The 5,000-nt window shown below is 37.0% G+C and overlaps 1 protein-coding gene across 1 annotated transcript in view; it reads left to right on the top strand.

Annotated features, from left to right (window-relative positions):
* LOC137640065 (uncharacterized) overlaps positions 1 to 5,000 on the top strand; it is a 201,513-nt gene that overhangs the window by 151,485 nt on the left and 45,028 nt on the right. The gene's annotated exons all lie outside the window — the stretch shown is intronic.

The raw sequence follows: 5,000 nt of genomic DNA, 5'->3' as shown, positions 1-5,000 counted from the left end.
AGTCAGGTAGACATTGATCCGCATCCTGTTTGCCCCTCTTGCCATGGCAAATGATGTTCAAGGAAATCACCATTTGAGTACTTTAGGGAGTGGCCATCCTCCTAGTGGGAGAGATACAGTATAATTTTTGATGCAAGGAACGAACTAAGCGAGATTGCTTTCCTTTTTCGTCGTCTTCCCCCAATGGTAAGAAACGAAAGTTTGTTTCTGTGGCGAAAGTTATCCCCCAAACTGGTCCTTCGTGTCAGGAACCCACTGCGGCTCCAGTCAGGGATGACGATGTAGTAGTTTATGGACTGGGGCCAGATGTAGCCCACAAACTGCCTAATGTCCGAATGCTGGCCACGCTCCAAAACGTAAAACAGTGGAGTATCCCTAAATCTGGGCTAAAGGTAAACAGTCAAGAGAACAGCACTGGGCACCACCCTTCATTTTTTTTTTTATACTGGGCAAGGGAACCCAGCTAGAACCTGAAATTTCTGTAATTTCTTTTCTTGCCTTGAGCTTGCTGAATAAACAGGTACAGTAGTATGACCTTAGATTTAATTTTGAGGAAAATCAACAATTAGCTCTTGTCTTCTTTAGATAAGATCACTTCAAGCTTAAGTAAACTTTAAGAACATGAGGACACATACATACATATACCAAGGCACTTCCCCCAATTTTGGGGGGTAGCCGACATCAAACAAATGAAACAAAAAGGGGGACCTCTCATCTCTATGTTCCTCCCAGCCTGACAAGGGACTCAACCGAGTTCGGCTGGAACTGCTAGGGTGCCACAGCCCACCCTCCCCTGTTATCCACCACAGATGAAGCTTCATAACACTGAATCCCCTACTGCTGCTACCTCCGCGGTCATCTAAGGCTCCGGAGGAAGCAGCAGGGCCTACCAGAACTGCGTCGCAATCGCTCGCCATTCACTCCTATTTCTAGCACGCTCTCTTGCCTCTCTCACATCTATCCTTCTATCACCCAGAGCTTTCTTCACTCCATCTATCCACCCAAACTTTGGCCTCCCTCTTGTACTTCTCCCATCAACTCTTGCATTCATCACCTTCTTTAGCAGACAGCCATTTTCCATTCTCTCAACATGGTCAAACCACCTCAACACATTCATATCCACTCTAGCTGCTAATTCATTTCTTACACCCGTTCTCACCCTCACCACTTCGTTCCTAACTCAATCTTCTCGAGATACACCAGCCATACTCCTTAGACACTTCATCGCAAACACATTCAATTTCTGTCTCTCGTCACTTTCGTTCCCCACAACTCTGATCCATACAACACAGTTCGAACAATCACTTTCTCATATAGAACTCTCTTTACATTCATGCCCAACCCTCTATTTTTTACTACTCCCTTAACTGCCCTAACACTTTGCACCCTTCATTCACTCGCTGACGCAGGATGCCTGAAAGCTTTAAATCAATCAATCAATCAATCAATCACTCGCTGACGTACATCTGCTTCCATTCCACCATTTGCTGCAACAACAGACCCCAAGTACTTAAACTGATCCACCTCCTCAAGTAACTCTCCATTCAACAGGACATTCAACCTTGCACCACCTTCCCTTCTCGTACATCTCATAACCTTACTGTTACCCACATTAACTCTCAACTTCCTTCTCTTACACACCCTTCCAAATTCTGTCACTAATAGGCCAAGCTTCTCTTCCGCATCTGCAACCAGTACAGTATCATCCACAAACAACAACTGATTTACCTCCCATTCATGGTCATTCTCGTCTACCAGTTTTAATCCTCGTCCCAGCACTAGAGCATTCACCTCATAATGTTTATTTTACCTTTTGTATATACAATTTCTTAGAAGATTTAATTTACTTTTGAGAAAACTTACAGTATGTTTCTGCTTTAATTGCACAAAAAGTTGTCTTATCAAGGTAGTCTTTTTAAGATTTTGATGATCAATCTACTCTGAAGAACTTTTATTCATTCTTACTTGTTTCAAGTATATTCTCCTCTCTGCTCTTCAGCTGCTGTCTGTCATCTTAATTTGTTGAACAAACACTTACTGTCTGTTTTATTTCTTATTCCTGATCTGGATATTAATCTCTTGCACTGTCGTTCATTTAGTTTTTTGTGCATATTTTATGATATTTTTCATAATTCTGACCACTATTTGCGTGCTGATCTTCATATTTTGTATGTAGTACTATGTATGCTGTTAATTTTAACAATCTTTCCTTCTCCATCATAAGGCTTAAGGGGGCAGGCCACCTAATGCCATTTTTCAAGGACAGGACTTTGATATTCCTACCACTTAATAAGGAGACTTAGCCCCTCTCCAAGCTGCATAGGATTTTTGCTTCCGACTGTTTTTGCGACGCCAGGGTGATTGATCCTGAAAATGAGTGTTTTTTCAAATTTTATCTCCTCCTTTGATACTTAATATTAAGACCTGGGATTAACACCCTATATAGACGTGATGCAGACCTCCAATAAAATAGTTTTTTTCTAAAGTCATATTTTTAGCTTGATATGAATTTTTCATTATGGTAATAAAATAAACCCCATAAATCAAGGAAAAAACTAAAAAAAAAAATATGAAACAAAAACGGGGAAAAAAGGGCTCTATTTGATTGTTTTATAATGTCTATATCTCTAAAACTAAGGGAGAAGATAAAATTTAAAGGTCAATAAGTATAGTTTTGTGATACGGGCATTCAAAGTTTTTTAATAAATCATGTTTATTATGAATTTCATGTTCCTTTTTGGATATTGATAAACCAAAACGATGTTATCTAACAATTTAATCATAAATGAAGATCCCTTTTCTTAATATCTCGCTTCTTGGGGCACTGTGTCAGGCAAGACGGTTGCTCTTTCTCTCACAACACACTCTCTCACTCTTCTTCACTAACTTTGCTAATATCGTCAATATTACCCACTTCTGAACTCTTATTAGAGCGAATTTTCTTCATCCTTTTGTTAACGAGATGTTTAAATTGTCTTTTCTTCTTTGGCATGATGAAATTCTTGCCAAAACCAAGTAAAACAGACATAAAAGCAAGCAAATGTCAGAGGGCAAACTTTTCTCCGAGCTTTGTGCTAGCGCTGAAGGGTGTAATGATCATCTTCCTGTCTTGTGACTCAGGGAATGTATACAGATGCCATTGCTCACAATTTGTTTGATATTAAAATGTAATGATTACTGTATCAAAATTTATGATAACAGAAGAAATACTACATTATCTTGTAGGCATCAATGTTTATGGCTTAACGAGTTACTAATTACCCTGTAACTATGAAAGTAAGAGGAATTTTGACAAAATATGTTGTATACGAATTCTCCATTGCCATACAAAGCTCAGTGATTTTTTCAGGATTTTTCGTCCCATACCCCCATATACTTGTATTGCCTTACCAGCTGTGCCCCTTAATACTATGCTATATTCTTGAAGCTTTATTCCACCTGTGACCAGATTGTGGAATGATTTTAATAATCTGGCAGCTGAATCTGTGGAATGTCAGAAGTTCAAGCTTGCTGGAATTATTTTATGCTGATCAGATTGCCTTAATCTGTCTTCATATTCTATATATGGCAGATGTAAATGAAATTATTTAGATTAAAAGGAGCAAAAAGAAGCTAGTGAGAACTATGAAATGTAATATTTTCATATATGGCAATGCAAGACAAAGCTGCTTCTCCCAAGGTTAATTAAAGTTACTGGAATACAGAAACAGAAATGCAAGAAACTAAATTTTAGAAACCACATGAACTAATTACTATAAAGAAAGGAAAGCTAAATGTCAAGTAATCTGGCAGGATATGGTGTCAACTATAGTAACCTAGTACTCTTACCCAACAAATGCAAAACTTTCACAGCAATAAAATGAAAATATTCTAACCATGATAAATAGCATTGTCGCTAGCAATCCTGTGAAACCCATATGCTGACCCTCAAGTCATGTGAAAAAAGGAGGAAGAAAGGGACAGCTTTAAAAGGCTGGCCAGAACATCATAGTGGGAGATTCTTTTGGATCATTACTAATCTGAAACTGGGATTCTAGCATTGCACAGAAATGAGGCAATTTTGATTAATAGGATTGTGTGATAAAATTTATATAATTTAGAAGATTAACCCTTTTACCCCCAAAAGACGTACTGGTACGTTTCACAAAACTCATCCCTTTACGCCCATGGACGTACTGGTACATCCTTGCAAAAAAATGCCATTTACATTTCTTTTTTTTGCATATTTTTGAAAATATTTTTGAGAAACTTCAGGCATTTTCCAAGAGAATGAGACCAACCTGACCTCTCTATGACGAAAATTAAGGCTGTTAGAGCAATTAAAAAAAAATATACAGCAAAATGTGCTTGAAAAAAAATAACCCCTGGGGGTTAAGGATTGGAAAGTTCCAAATAGCCTGGGTGTAAAAGGGTTAAAAGCAGTAGATTTGAAAATAACAGGACAAAAATGTGTAGGAACTCTTAGAAATTTTGCACAAATTAAAACTAGACTAGATAGGAATGCAATCAGAAAGTGTACAGTGCAGAGGAGAGGGAAGAGAACTCATTATGTTTGTACTCGTAACTCTATAAAAGAACCTGGTTAGTAAAGTAAAACATAAATTATGATGGTTTTTTTTTAATTATGAATTACAGTAAGTAGCACTATTCACTTCTTGATTAAATTGTTTAATTGTTGTCTTAGTGACTTCTAAAATACAATGTTCATATTGAAAATTGTTGACACATGACGTAATTTCATAGAGTATATCCATGGATTATTGAGTAAGTATAATGGGTACTATAATGTCTTTTGAAATTACATCTTACTGCTTTGTAATAGCTTTTAAATTATTCGAATTTACAGTGTAAATGCGTGAAAAAATGTAGGGCTTAATAATAATGTGTATAATATGCTTTTGCAATAAGAATAACCAAATGTAGTGTAGTCATGTAGTATTGTAAATATATTTTTATAACTGTACTTACTTCCCCTTTCATGTGACATATAATACTTTTAT

The sequence above is a fragment of the Palaemon carinicauda genome, chromosome 4 (assembly GCF_036898095.1).
Source record: "Palaemon carinicauda isolate YSFRI2023 chromosome 4, ASM3689809v2, whole genome shotgun sequence".
Lineage (NCBI taxonomy): Eukaryota > Metazoa > Arthropoda > Malacostraca > Decapoda > Palaemonidae > Palaemon > Palaemon carinicauda.
The sequence above is the reverse complement of the archived record's forward strand: the minus strand, read 5'-3'. Positions and strand labels throughout refer to the sequence as shown.